Below are 15664 nucleotides of genomic sequence, written 5' to 3'. Positions count from 1 at the left end.
CTTCTCTTTCTCTTCCAAGGGAGAAGCTGTGAGGTGGGCTTTTCCTCCCAATCATGAGCTTCGCTGGCATGGGGTTAGGGACTGACGTCGTTGCAATAAAACCTCTTTTCTTACCCATTACAGTCCTATTCTTGGCTTTGAGATTGACTGGGCATCTGTGACTTCCTAACTGGCTTCTGGAGACCATACAAGGTCTTTTGGACCATATATTGTTAAGTCTGTGTTTCTGTGGGGTGTTCAGTTCTGGGGCTTCCTATTCTGCTTATGTCCAAAAACAATTTCCTTTTTTATTTTATTTTATTTTTTTCAAAGATTTTATTTATTTATTTGACAGAGAAAGATCACAAGTAGAGAGGCAGGCGGGGGTGGGGGGAAAGCAGGCTCCCCGCTGAGCAGAGAGAACCCGATGCGGGGCTCGATCCCAGGACCCCGAGACCATGACCTGAGCTGAAGGCAGAGGCTTTAACCCACTGAGCCACCCAGGTGCCCCACAATTTACTTTTTAAATGACTTATTCTGAATTAGAGGAATGTTCTAGCTTTTGTGCCACTTTCTGACTTTGGGGATGATCTGTATCATTAGGTTTGTCATGTTACTGAACTGGGGCATTACCACTTTTAGACCTATTTCTTAAGCTTTGATATTAGGCTTAATTTGGAGCCAGCAGACCCCCCGCACCCCAACTCCCACACTTTTTTGGTTGTTTTTTTATTTTTTATTTTATTTTATTTTTAAAAATATTTATTTATTTGAGAGAGAGACAGTGAGAGAGAGTATGAGCGAGGAGAAGGTCAGAGAGAAAAGCAGACTCCTTATGGAGGTGGGAGCCCAATGCGGGACTTGATCCCGGGACTCCAGGATCATAACCTGAGCTGAAAGCAGTTGCTTAACCAACTGAGCCACCCAGGCGCCCCTTTGGTTGTTTTTTAAATGCCATTTCAAATATATAGAAAAAGTATGGAATTTTAAAAAGCCATATATGCATCAGATAAACAGATATAGATATAATTGAATCCCTCTGTTTAACCCTCCCAGATCAGATTTCCTGCCTGTCAGAGGTAGACACTTTGCTGAAAATTTTTTTTAAGGTTTTTTTTTTTTTTTTTTTTTTTTAATTTATTTGTGAGAGGCCAAGCATGAGGGAGAAGCAACAGGAGAAGCAGACACCCCGCTGAGCGGGAGCCCAAAGTGGGAATCCATCCCAGAACCTTGGGATCATGACCCGAGCCGAAGGCAGAAGCTTAACGGACTGAGCCACCCAGGCACCCCTTATCTTTGTTGCATTTTATTCTCATGCAGTTTTATACTATTATTATACATGATTTTGTAAACATAGTATTTTGCATGTTTTAAAATTCCAGATGGCATGTTGTTTGTATCTTTCTTCAACTTATATTTTTCACGCAGCATGCCTCTGAAATGTAGCTCTGTTGATCCATGTAGCTCTAATTCCATTTTCATTGCTGTGTTGCAATGTTTTTATCCACTTCTTAATCACTTTTATTCACATTTCATTCAAAATGACATTTGTCCTCAAAATTTTGCTCCTGTAAACATGTTTGCAATGAGGATTTTTGTGAACCATGTTGAGGAGTGTCTAGGGTATAGATCCAGTTGCTGGGTCCCAGAGAATGCCTATCTTCGAGTCTATTAGATGCCACATTGCACTGCTGCCAGCGCTGTACGAAGCTGCCTATTCTTCCACACTCTCCCACAGAAGAACCCAAGTCTTTCCCATTCAATTCACCCTAGCAGGCCAGCTGCGTGTGGTTTACTTTAGCTGTAATAGTAATCGAACTTCCTAATTCCAAATAGCTGCATGACAGCCACCGTTGCACCTTAAGGATCCTTCAGTTATGGTAAGATAGTCTTGTTCCTTGTTTCCCGTTGCAGTTGTTGTAGTTGGGAACAGCTGGTTTAAACCTTAAAGGCTGAGCCAATTAAGTGATTGACACTGGGACCTATATCCAAGGAGTCAAAGCAGAGCATCAAGTAGTGTGTGTTTGTTGTTGTTTTTTAAAGATTTTATTTATTTATTTGACAGAGATCACAAGTAGGCAGAGAGAGGAGGGGAGGCAGGCTCCCTGCAGAGCAGAGAGCCTGATGCTGGGCTCGATCCCAGGACCTTGAGACCATGACCCGAGCCGAAGGCAGAGGCTTAAACCACTGAGCCACCCAGGTGCCCCTGTTTGTTTGTTTTTTTAATATTTTTTTCGTTTTTCCTCTTTGCATTTTTTTTTAAAGATTTAATGTATTCATTTTCGAGAGAGCGAGTGAAAGCATGAAAGGGGAGAAGGTCAGAGGGAGAAGCAGACTCCCCATGGAGCTGGGAGCCCGATGCCGGGACTCGATCCCAGGACTCTGGAATCATGACCTGAGCCAAAGGCAGTTGACCAATCAACTGAGCCATCCACTACCTCTTCAGGTAGTGTTTTCAAAATAAAATTCAAGGGGCACCTGGGTGGCTCAGTGGGTTAATGCCTCTGCCTTCAGCTCAGGTCATGATCTCAGGGTCCCGGGATTGAGCCCCGCATCGGGTTCTCTGCTCAGTGGGGAGCCTGCTTCCTCCTCTCTCTTTGCCTGCCTCTCTGCCTACTTGGATCTCCGTCTGTCAAATAAATAAAAATCTTTAAAAAAATAATAAAATAATAAAATAAAATTCAACATGGTATCACTCTTGCTTCCAGGTTAAAACAGTGCGGGTTCTGCACAGTATTGCTCCTTGTAAGAATTCTTGTTTTGTTTAAAAGTAGTTTTCTATCAGATGCTGGGCGGTGTACTCTAGATGCTGACTGGTTGTCCTGTCGTTTGAATTGCTTACCTCCTAACGTCAGCCTTTTCAGTTCCTGTTTACTGTTAAATTCCAAAGTAATAGAGGTTCCGCCCAAAATGAGTTTATCATGTATCTAAGTCAGTTCTGGTTTTACCCTCTGTCTGTTCCTAGTAAGACTGCTTATCATTCAAGTCTAATATCTTACATGAAAATCTAGAGAGAAGAAGGACAGACTGGGAGTTGGGAGGTCTGACTCCTGAATCCATTTCACCACTGACTCACTCTTTGTCACTTGGTGTCACCTATCTCTGTGGGCCAAAGCTTCTTATTAACTAATGCAGATTGCTGAACCTAACAATATCATCTACCTGGGATGACTTCTGAACAGGACACTGCCTTCTCAAATTCTAACTCAGTGTAATAGCCACAATGATGGCCTTGTATTGGTATATACTGCTTATAAGTCTTATTTCCATAATTGCTACATTGGGCTGGGCATGGTAATCTTCTTTTAAATAAGTCAAGTATGAAATTTTGTTTTCACTGCACCCTCACCATTGGTGGAGGGAAAGTATCAAAAGTATTCGAACACCAAGATTGTAGTTTACCTTTGATAGAGCAGGGTGAAATTCAAGCTCTTTCTCATACTACCTGGAGGGGTCTCTTTAAATAAGCCTGGGGAAGGGGCACCTGGGGGGCTCAATCAGTTAAGCATCTGCCTTTCACTCAGGTCATGATCTCAGGATCCTGGGACGGAGCCCTGCGTCCCTCTGCCTCTGCTTGTGCGCTCTCTCTCTCTCAAATAATAAAATCCTGGCAGGGGAAAAAAAGGACCAGGTGAGGAGAGGGACCTTTGTGAACTCTTCCAGTGGTTGGTACGTAATAAGTATCTTACAGAAGAGAGGGATGTTTGATTACCTACGCTGGAGCACTATCTCAGTTCCAGTGTAGAGGTCTAATGACCAAATTCCATTGGATTTGCATGTTTATCTTTGATGCCTTGGGATGAGGTGATGGTGTTTACAAATCTAGCTCCACGCAATACTCCCCCCTCCTTGGAACCAGCAGCATCTCCGGTGCCTAGCCTAGCTCTTGGTGCTGCTATGATAGGGTGGGGGCGGGGGCGGTGGTGTGCCAGATCGTGGGCTCCGGGTTCCAGCTCCTGTCCAAACCTGTTTCACCACACCCAGATTAAACCGCAAACTTGGATCCATATTTGTCTGTATACTTGGGCCCTGGGCTTACCACTCCCACACCAACCCAATGTGAACCCCTGAGATGACTTTCATGGCCAAGGGAGACATTGAACCTTGTGGTATTGCACAGTCTGTAAGCACACAGGCTTAAGAATCGGGTCCAAACTAGCTTAAATCTGTATTCTGTTTACCAGTCTTGTAGGGGCTATTCAATCTCTTAACTTTCCTCATTTGTAAAATAGGGCTAATGACACCTACTTTGTGCGGCTGATATAAGGATCAAACGAGATGCTGTACACAAAGCTTTTGAGCCTAATTCATGTTATTTTATAAATTATCACTACTCTCATCCTGTTTCAATTATTGCCATTGTCTCCCAAATTGGACTGAAACTCTGACCCTGACTTTGCTTTCAGTATCGCAGCCCCTTGTCTAAGTATCTTAACTCCTGGCCTTGACCTATGATGGCTTTCTGTGCCAGCCATCGGCGCTCATCAGCTCGATCCCACACCTGGCTCTAATCTTTGGTCCTTCTCCAGCTCATACCTAGCACAGGAAGCTCTCAGATCTGTAAAGACGTTGTTGCTTCCCCACCCACCACCCTGACCCCAAGCAAGCATCTTTTGGGAGCTAAAAGCCTGGGATTCACCTTGTACTCTCGCTCTGAAAACCCATACCCAGTCCCTCAGTGGATCCCATAGCAACATCCACCATCTGACCAATTCTTGCTGTGTCCACCACTGTCACGTGGTCTAACCCACCATCGCGTGTGTGCTGGACTATAGTAGCCTCTGAACGACCCCCCCGCCTCGCCCCAGGCCCTGCTCCGGTTGACTCTCAATACAACAGGCAGAGTGATTCTTTTACAACACGCTGAGCAGCATCACTCGTTTAGTTAAAATTGGAAGACATCCTCAGAGTAAATGTTCAAGTCTTTACTGAGGCCTGTAGGACATCTCTCCTCTTTACTGAGCTCACACGGCTCCAGCCAGCAGTGCGGTTCCCATCTCAGGACATTTACTCGCTCTTCCCTCTGCCTGAAAAGTTCTTTGGCCCAAAGGGCTGCATCACTTCCTCTTTCCCTTTCAAGAAGTCTGTATTTGAATGTCGCCGTATCACAGAGGCTGTGCCTGACCAGAGTATGTGTATATGAAGCACCATCCATCCATCACTCCTACACACCTACCCCCTTCACTCTTCTTTCTACCACATACACCGATGTCTTATTTCATATTGTCCCTCTCCCTCCACTTGGAACAGAAGCTCCCTGAGGTCAGGAGTTCACCCCCTTTGCTCACTGCTGTACCCTCAGCCCCCACCATCATGTTTGGCACATAGCAGGCACTCAGTTTTTGCCGGATGTGGGCATGATGGAAACTAATGGTAACTACTGTTTTGTTTACATTTCTTCTGGATTGATAGGGCTCAGGAACACTGAGGCTCTATGGATTTCTGGGGTTTGCCTCTTAGTTTTGAGTTAAGTTTAGTATTCCTGCTTCTCCAACTTTCTATAACCTGTGGGGGGAGGTCTACACATTTTGGATTCCTTAAATAAGGACTCTCCCAAACCAGCGAGCTCGAAGTTGCAGTCCCAAGAGCAGTTAGAAATTCTCACAAAATGTAGTCTGGTCCAGCAGGTTAATATCCTGGATTGTACTGTCAAATGTGGGTGCAGTTTAGGGTAATAACTATGTGGCTCCTGACTCAGCGGCTTTGCTGTTCTCTGTTGGAATGACTATACCTGTTCGGCTTGCACAATATGCTCATGACCTAGTTAAGACAGTGCAAGGTGATTTGTTTCTGCACTGCCTGCGTACTGTTCCTGTGAATCGGAACCCTGCTATATGAGCCACACCTACATTGTATGTTAGTTTAAGGATCTTTGGCAACAGACACCTCCTGCTAAGCATTTGAAAAAGAGGGAAATTTATCAGGATTCAAGGGTGCCTCTGGGAGCCCAAGAACTGGGCCTCAGGAAGAATCAGAGTCAGGCCACAGAGCTCCCGTAGCCCGAAGAGGGTCAGGCTGTTCCATACCTCTGCCTCGTTCTCAACCCACTGGGCTCCCTCAGCCAAAGATGACTGCTCCTAACTCCCAATTCAAATGAAACTGTTCTGGCTCTGTCGAGTTCTGCCTGGCTGTCCCTCCCTCAATTCTCTCCCCCAGTTCAGAGTTTCTCCGGAAGAACATCGTGTTGGCCTACCTCCCAGTCCAGTCAACCATGGGCAGGTGGTGGAGTGGCGTTGAGGAAACACCACCGCAGGAGTCAACCCCTACCGATGGAGAACAGGAGGCAGGGAGGGGAGCCATACTTAGCTGCCTGCCCCCAAATGTCCCCGCAACACCTGGGTAATAACCTCTCTCTTCTTAGGTTTCAGCCACCTCTCAGCCATTCTGAAGGGTGCCGCTTCTCCAACTGGACCCACTGGGTCCTCCAGGCATTACTGTCCCCAGCTTATGTCTTGTTGAGTTCGCAAAGACAATCTATATCTTCATCAATCACAATTCTTTGACTTGTCTACAGGGTTTATTTTCAGAGCACCCTCCCATAGTTTGTGTGAATTTCTTAACCACCCTATGAGGCCAAGTAGAGCAGATATTATTATCCCCATCTACAAGTTAAGGGTACATAAAGAGAGCTATGAAGTAACTTACCCCAGTTTGGGCAGTGGTCGCATCAGGACTAGAATGTTTTGCATATCATTCCCGTGTACCAAATTGCCTTCCAAGGGGCTGCTCCAATTTTCACTCACTGTGAAATTTCTCCATACGAATGCCTCTTTCCCTTCATTTTTGCCCAAGCTGCATATTTTAGGGGGGAGTTCCTCATTTTTGTAATGATTTTATTTTTATTTTTAAAGATGTATATGTAAGTAATCTCTACCCCCAACATGGGGCTTGAACTCCCAACCCCGTGATCAAGAGTTGCATGCTCCACTGCCAGAGTCAGCCAGGCGCCCCTTTCATAATGATTTTTTTTTCTTTTTTAAAAAATAATGATTTTAAAGACCATTCTCCAAATATATTATACATGTTTCAAAAGTTCTTCATGATTTATATTTAAAATTTATAGTCTCTTTTTCACTGAAGATTGTTTATTTCAATGTACTCCATCTGTAAATATTGTTCTTTATATATTCTGAGTTCTGTGTTGTACTTAGAATGGCCTTCCTCTCACCAAGATTATTCAGCCAGTCTTCTCTGTTTTCTTTTCAAGGCTTATTTTACATTTATTTATTTGATCTACCTCAGATTTATTTGTTCCACAGCTTTATTTATATAACATACAATTTACCCTTTTTAAAAAGCATAATGAAATGCTTTTTACTATATTCACAGGCTTGTGCAACCATCACCGCACTCTAATTCCAGAACATTCTCATTGCTTCTAAAGAACCCAGTCAGTCCCTGTTAGCAGTCACCCTCCGCCCCAATCTCCACCCCTTCTCTGTTCCCCGGCAAATACTAATCTATGCCTGTCACTCCAGATTTTGCCTATTCTGGACATTTCATATAATGGATTCATAAAATAGGGGGTCTTTTGTGAATCACTTCTTTCACTTAGCTTAATGTTTTATATTATGCTTCTTTTAGCAACATGTTTTAACTTGGTGTAGCATGTTGGGTACCTCATTTCCTCCTTTTGCTGAATAATAAGATAGATCACAATTTGTTTATCCATCGATCAGTTGGTAGACATTTGTTTTCCCTTGTGGCTATGAGGAATGATGCTAGACACTTTTTGTGTGGAAGTATGTTTTCAAGTCTCTTAGATACATACAGAGGAAGAGCCCTGCTGGATGACAGGGTTAGGTTACTCTCTGTTTAACTTTTTGAGGAATTGCTAAATTGTTTTTCATAGTGGCTACACCATTATACATTACCACCAACCATGTACCATGGATTCAATTTCTTCACATCCTTTTTTTTTTTTTTTTAAGATTTTATTTGTCAAAGAGAGAGTGAGCAAAGCAGGGGGAGCGGCAGGCAGAGGGAGAAACATCTTCTCACTGAGCAGGGAGCCCCATGCGGGATTCAATCCCAAGACCCTGGGACCATGACCTGAGCTGAAGGCAAATGCTTAATCTACTGAGCCACCCAGGCATCCCGATTTCTTCACATCCTTGCCAATACTTGGTATTTCCTGTTTTAAAAAATAATTATTAGGGGCGCCTGGGTGGCTCAGTGGGTTAAGCCGCTGCCTTCGGCTCAGGTCATGATTTCAGGGTCCTGGGATCGAGTCCCGCATCGGGCTCTCTGCTCAGCAGGGAGCCTGCTTCCTCCTCTCTCTCTCTGCCTGCCTCTCTGCCTACTTGTGATCTCTCTCTGTCAAATAAATAAATAATAAAATCTTTAAAAAAGTAATTATTATAAAAAGATAATTATTATAGCTTTCTGAGTGTAAAGTGGTACCTCCTTGTGACTTTGATTTCTGTTTCCCTAAGAATGTTGAGATAGTTTCATGTCTCTAATGGTTATTTGTACATCTTCACTGGACAAATGTCTACAGGGACCCTTTGCCTATTTTTAAGTTGTGTTTTTCTAAATGATTATTGAGCTGTAAGAGTTCTTTACATATTCTAGATACACCCTCCTTAAGATATATGATTTTCAAATATTTTCTCCCATTCTGTGGGTTGTCTTTTCACAGAATTACTTGGGAAATATTCATTCTTCTTCTATTTTTTGGAAGAGTTTGGGAAGGATTGGTATTAGTTCTTTGAATTTTTTTTTTTTTTAAAGATTATTTATTTATTTATTTGAAAGATCACAAGTAGGCAGAGAGGCAGGCAGAGAGAGAGAGAGAGAGAGAGAGAGAGGAGGAAGCAGGTTCCCCGCTCAGCAGAGAGCCTGACGCGGGGCTTGATCCCAGAACCCCGGGGTCATGACCTGAGCCGAAGGCAGAGGCTTTAACCCACTGAGCCACCCAGGTGCCCCAGTTCTTTGAATGTTTGGTAGAATTCATCAGTTAAGTCATTTGGGTCTGAGCTGGCAAGTTTTAAAATTAATTACTAATTATCAGATTTATTTTTGTGTGTGATGTTAAGGTAGCACTCTAACTTAATTTTTTCTAAATAGAAAGCCAAATGCTCTAACACCATTTCCAGAGTATTCTACCCATTTCTACTAATTGTTATGCCACAGAAACTTCTTTAGAACATTTTGGATCTTTTTTTTTTTTAAAGATTTTATTTATTTATTTGACAGAGATAGATCACAGTAGACAGAGAGGCAGGCAGAGAGAGAGGAGGAAGCAGGCTCCCCACTGAGCAGAGAGCCCGATGCGGGACTCGATCCCAGGACCCTGAGATCATGACCTGAGCCGAAGGCAGCGGCTTAACCCACTGAGCCACCCAGGCGCCCGAACATTTTGGATCTTGACTGCCACTTTACTCTTGATGAGGCACGAAACAAATTTTCTTTATCAGTGGCTGTAATGTCAGAGCCGTGAGACATTCTCTGTTCTGTTGGAATGTGAAGTTGGAAAACAGAAGGGACCAGGAATAGCTCATGACTTCCCTGCCTCCCCATGGATGTGTCAGTGTGGTTTGGAATGCACACAGGGCCCACCAACACCCTTAAGCCTTTGTCCCCAAGGCTGAGTGCACGCCCCTGGATGCCTGCCCGCCCACAACGCAGCAGAGATCCAAGCCAGAGAGGCTACCACTTAATCTGTTGGCCTTGCTCTTGTGGCCTCGATCCCTGGCTCCAGTGCCTTCCTAGACTTTGGAGTCCGCTTGCCCGTTGAGCTTACCCATCTTTCCTGCCTCTCCCCACATTCACATTCTTCTCAGACCCCCTACTTGGTCTTTAAACATGTGTTAGTGTCCACCACTCCCTCCACACTTGGGAATAGTAAGCCCTGTACTCGGCTTTCTTTCAGATTCTGAGCACTGACTGTTCTAATCAGCAGCCCTCTCCTCCAATACACACCTCTGCTGACCACCCCCCCACCCCGCCCCTCGCCACTCACTCCACAATCGCTCAGGACTCAGCAAGAACATGGTCACTGAGCTCCGACACCAGGAGCTACGACCCTCCCCTCTCTAATGATACTATTACAGAGGTGTCTGTGATGCCACAGGAATAAAATGGAGTGGTTGAGAGCAGGAGCTGAGAGTGAGAATGAAGCAAGCCAGGGTCTTGTGGAACCCCTCTCAGAGGCCAGAGAGGGGAGGAGCGGGCGGTGTGGGCGCTGGAACAAGTGACCAGAGAGCCAGACATGAAAATCAGGAGAACCTGGTGGCTGAGGACATGAGACTGCTCCAGGGTGGAGGGAGAAAGCAGCAGTACTGAATAACCACTGAGAGGTCCCCTGCAGGGCAGATTGAAAAGTATGCAGGGGGTTCAGCAACACAAAGGTCATCAGTGACTTTTGCACACTGTCAACATTCATGTAGCTCTGCTGTTTAAAGCCCCAAGGCTTCCGAGTGCCCTCCAGAGAAAGCAGCCTCCATTCCTGCACTTCCTCTGACCCCTTTCCCCCACTGACTCCAGGCTCCAGCTCCGCTGAGCTGCTTGCGTGGACACACTCTCTCTCACCCATAAGTCCTTCCTGACGAGCTCCACTACCATCTATGTCATCCAGGAAGTCTTCCCTGACCCGGTCCGGCTGGGTGTTTCTTTTGCTCCCTGTCCCATCCCGTGCTGGGATGAGTAGGCTACATTCCTTGGGCATTCTTGTCCACCTTTGTTCCTGTCTCCTGGTCTCCTGGCCAGGGCCTGCAGCTCTGTGTTTGGGGCACGCAGGGAAGCAAGCCTCTGCACCAGGAGTGGGGGTGCATCCAGCTAAGCCCAGCTAAGTAAACACCTGCGAGCCAAACTGGCCGGCAGCCAGAGGGTGACTGCGTCAGCGCCTTGAGCTACAGGCACTCTCTTTGCTCTTGGGTTTCATGTAGGTCAAGTTTGCTAAGGGACTGGGGCCAGGGGTACAACTGCTGATAACGGGGGGGGGGGGGGCGGGGGAGGGTGTCATTGGGTTGCAAAATCTCCAGCATCATCCAGGTCAGTGACTTTTCACCGTGCTGCCTGTGCCTCTGCCTTACTCACCCTCCCTACTCGCCCTGCCCTGCTCCGTGCACCTCTCTTTCCAGCATGGGAGAGCACCCCACTGATTCCCAGCTTCCGCATTAACTGATCTCAGCCCATCTTCTCCTGCCGGAGGGCCCTCCTTTTTCTCCCCCAGCGCTCACTCGGTGAAAAGGTGACCGGTTCGCTGTTAGAAGGTGGAGGAGGGTCAGTAAAGTCAGTTTCCTCCACTGAGAAGACCCTCGGAGACTGAGAGACAGTACAAGCCACTCCAAACCGTTGACACCTGGTTTGATTCAGGGTCACTGACGCACAGGATCCGCGACGCTCTGCAGCTCTTCTTCCCCAGCCAGACTCAGCCCCCAACCGACCTCAATCCCCAGCTTTTCCTGAGGGGCACGGTGCTGCGGTTACGGGGTAGTTATCCAAAGTGGCACCAGCTGTGGGCCAGTCCCCTCCACCAATTATCTCAAGTGGGGCCTTCTGTGCACCGCTTCCGGGCAGGGCAGAAGCAGCCTCCCCTCCTTCGGGCCGGGCAGGCGTTCGCCTCCCCGGGCTGGGAACACTGAGCATCCCCCCCCCCCCACTCCCCCAACCCCGTGGCCGTGGCCTGCGGGCGTGAACAAGATGGAGTCAGCGAGGTCAGCACTCGTGCATTCGGCTACGTAGCTCCCCGCGGCGAGGAGCGTGCTCTCGCGACCTGTACTTGCGGAGCCCTGGTCTTCCTCAGCAGTACCTACTCACTGATTTCAGGGAATATGGACTTTTTCATGATTACTGACCTAGGAGGCAGGCCTCAGAGGGCCAGAAGCTTCTGGGCCGCTCTGTGTCCGGCTCCCGGGCGTGGAGGGGGAAGCAGACAAGAAGCGCGCATTCCCCGCGGCGGCCTGGAAATCCGACCCCGACCTCCGGACTCCGCCCGCGCCTCCCTGGATAAAGCCCGCGCCCTCTCGCGGAAAGACGCTGTCCCGCGGAAAGGTCCGGCCCCTCCCCGCCTGGAAACCGCGCCTCGCCCCCTTCTGGAAACCCCTTCCTGGGGCAAGTGGGTAGATGAACTAAGCTTTTTATTTTTTATTTATTATTATTTTTAAAGATTTTATTTGCTTATTTGACAGACAGAGATCACAAGTAGGCAGAGTGGCAGAGAGAGAGAGAGAGGGAAGCAGGCTCCCCGCCGAGCAGAGAGCCCGATGCGGGGCTCGATCTCAGGACCCTGAGATCATGACCTGAGCCGAAGGCAGCGGCTTAACCCACTGAGCCACCCAGGCGCCCTGAACTAAGCTTTTTAAAACACCTAATGCCCTATATTGTTTTGTTCCTGATAATACGTACTTGTGTTAGCAAATACAGCAAACTCTGCAACCATAAGAATCACCATCCCATCTTCGGCCAAGACACTGTTGATATTTTGATGTGTTTTTGGTTTTGTTATCTTTAACGACTCTATTTATTTGAGAGACGTTGACAGAGATAGCAAGAGAGAACACAGCCAGGGAGGAGAGGGAGATGCAGACCCCTCCGCCGAGCAGGGAGCCGCAGGAGGGCCTCCGCCCCAGGACCCTGGGATACTGACCTGAGCGGAAGGCAGACACTTAATGACAGCCACCCAGTCTCTGCTCTTGTTGTTTAATATATGAGCTACGTAAAGAATCCACATAAGGATAGATACACGGGCGCCTGGGTTTAAGACTCAGTCTCTTGGTTTCTGCTCAGGTCATGATCCCAAGGTCCCGAGATCAGCCTTGCATGGGCTCCCTGCTCAGCAAAGAGTCTGCTTACATTTTCTTCTCTCTCTCTCTCTCTCTCTCTCTCTCTCTCTCTCTCTCTCTCTGTCCCTTCCCCCTACTTGTGCACTCCTCTCTAATAAAACAAATAAATAAATCTTTTTAAAAAACGATATATATATAGTATGGGTGTTAAATATTTAACAGGTCTCTTTTGCACATAGATGTACTCCTCTTGATACCGGTGTGTCTAAACCTTATGCCTTCAAGTCTTTGTGTCCCTCTTAGCCTGCTCTCCTTTTGTTTCCTTCAACCCATCACCTTTAACCTTTTTTGCAGTCTTCTTATCTCTTATATTTATTGTCTCTCCCTTACACCCTCACTGTAAGCTCCCGGAAGACAGGACCCTGTGAGTTTTGTTCAATGATGGATCCCAAATGCCTAGAGCAGTACCACACACATAGTAGGTACTTTATAAACCTTTGTGGAGGATGGTTCAGGATTCATCTTCTAATTTTTATTACTGAAAATCTGTTGTAAATGTATCTGATAAACAAAATTTATCATGTTTCATTCTATAGCTATATCAAGACTTATTTCATCAGTCCCCTGCTGTAAGTCATTAGGGTGATAAAGTTTTCCATCATGGTAAACAGTATTTTTTTTTAAAGATTTTATTTATTTATTTGACAGAGAGAAATCACAAGTAGATGGAGAGGCAGGCAGAGAGAGAGAGAGGGAAGCAGGCTCCCTGCTGAGCAGAGAGCCCGATGCGGGACTCGATCCCAGGACCCTGAGATCATGACCTGAGCCGAAGGCAGCGGCTTAACCCACTGAGCCACCCAGGCGCCCAGTAAACAGTATTTTTTAAAAAGATTTTTAAAATTTGACAGAGACACAGCAAGAGAGGGAACACAAACAGGGGGAGTGGGAGAGGGAGAAGCAAGCCTCCGGCTGAGCCCGGACTCCCCCCCAACCCCCGCCAAGTGGTGCTTGATCCCAGAACCCTGGGATCATGACCTGGGCCAAAGGCAGATGCTTAACTACTGAGCCACCCAGGTGCCCTGGTAAGTAATATTTTGATAGACCTCTTTGCACTCAAATCTCTTTTCATATTTCTTATTATTTTCTTAGACTACATTTTTAGAAGGTTAATTTCTGGGTTGTAAGGTGGTAATATTTAACATTTTCCCGATGGCAATACCAAGTTAATTTACACCGTGCTTGCACTATATGATAATATACATTCAGCCTCCCCAAAATCATGCTGGTGTTGGATATATCCTCTTCTCAGTCTTGGCTAACTTCCAAGCAAAAAAAATGTCTCATTTTACTTTGCATGTCTTTGATTTTTAGCGAAGTTATAAAGACTGTCACAGGTATTATCCATTTGGTTTGTTTTCTCCCCATGATACGTCAGTTTATGAATTTGCCCAGTTATGGGGGGGTTGTTTTCTTGCTGAACCACGTAAGAGCTTTGTATTTAATACTGATAATAATGCCTTTGTCTTTAGGTAGTACCCTTTGTTGTATTTGTCACTCACATTTTGCCCAGATTGTTGTTTCACTTTTTTAAAATTAACATATAAGGTATTATTTGTTTCACGGGTGCTGGTCTGTGATTCATCAGTCTTACACAAATCAAGCACTCACCATAGCACAGTGTCCTTCACCCAACCACCCCATCTCTCCAACCCCCTTCCCTTCAGCAATCCTCAGTTTGTTTCCTGAGACTAAGAGTCTCTTATGTTTCGTCTCCGTCTCTGGTTTCATCTTGTTTCATTTTTCCCTCCCTTCCCCTGTGATCCTCTATCTTGTTTCTCAAATTCCTCCTATCAGTGAGATCATATGAAAATTGTCTTTCTCTGATTGACTTATTTCACTCAGCATAATACTCTCTAGTTCCATCCACATTATTGTGTTGTTTCATTTTTAATTATGGCTTTAAGAAAACTTGAGGGGTTAAAAAGTCCTTTTTGGTGCTCAGGTCTATCAGCCTTTTTCTTTGGCATGTACTGAGCTGCTTTTGTGCTTCGAAAGTTTGTTCTAAATGTGGAGAAAGTTCTTTCATGGTTGCAGTTTTTTAATTCTAACATTGATTGCGGTATATGGTATAAGGTGGCTACCTCAGCCTATTCTCCCCCCCAAATGATTAAGATTCCAATAATATGCATTAAAGAATGACTTTCTGATAGATTTTAATTATTTATTTATAAAGTGCTTAAGTGTATTAAGATTTATTTGCTAGTGTGTTAGAGCATTAGTACTATACCCTAGTACTAATTGAGTATTGTAGCATTATACTTTTAAACTTTTTTTCAAATTTCTTATCTTTTATTTTTTTTAGATTTTATTTATTTATTTATTAGAGAGCACGAGCATGAGCAGGGAGAGGGGCAGAGGGAGAAGCAGACTCCTAGCCTAGCAGAGAGCCCAACATGGGGCTCATCCCAGGACCCCGAGATCATGACCTGAGGTGAAGGCAGACACCCAGCTGACTGAGCCACCCAGGCGCCCCTCTCCTCATCTTTCAAGAATATCTTTACCTACTCTCCATTTCCCAAAATTTTGATAAACGAAGGAGGTGATTCAATTTGATATTCTTTTACACATACTTCTGAACGTGTGGGCTTACTGATACTTCCCAGCTTCACTGCACTGTGCAAGTCACAGCTCAGTGACTTTATTGTCTCCTTTTTAGATTTTTTTAAAGATTATTTATTTATTTATTTGACAGAGAGAGAGAGAGATCACAAGTAGGCAGAGAGGCAGGCAGAGAGAGGAAAGGAGGAAGCAGGCTCCCTGCTGAGCAGAGAGCCCGATGCGGGACTCGATCCGAGGACCCTGAGATCCTAGGCGCCCTCCTTTTTAGATTAAAAATTTTATTTATTTGTTAGAGAGAGCAAACAAGTGAGCATAAGCAGAGGCAGAAGGAGAAGGAG

This window comes from Mustela nivalis (genome assembly GCF_964662115.1).
Source record: "Mustela nivalis genome assembly, chromosome: 6".
NCBI classification, from domain to species: Eukaryota; Metazoa; Chordata; class Mammalia; order Carnivora; family Mustelidae; genus Mustela; species Mustela nivalis.
Note: the sequence above shows the minus strand (reverse complement) of the source record.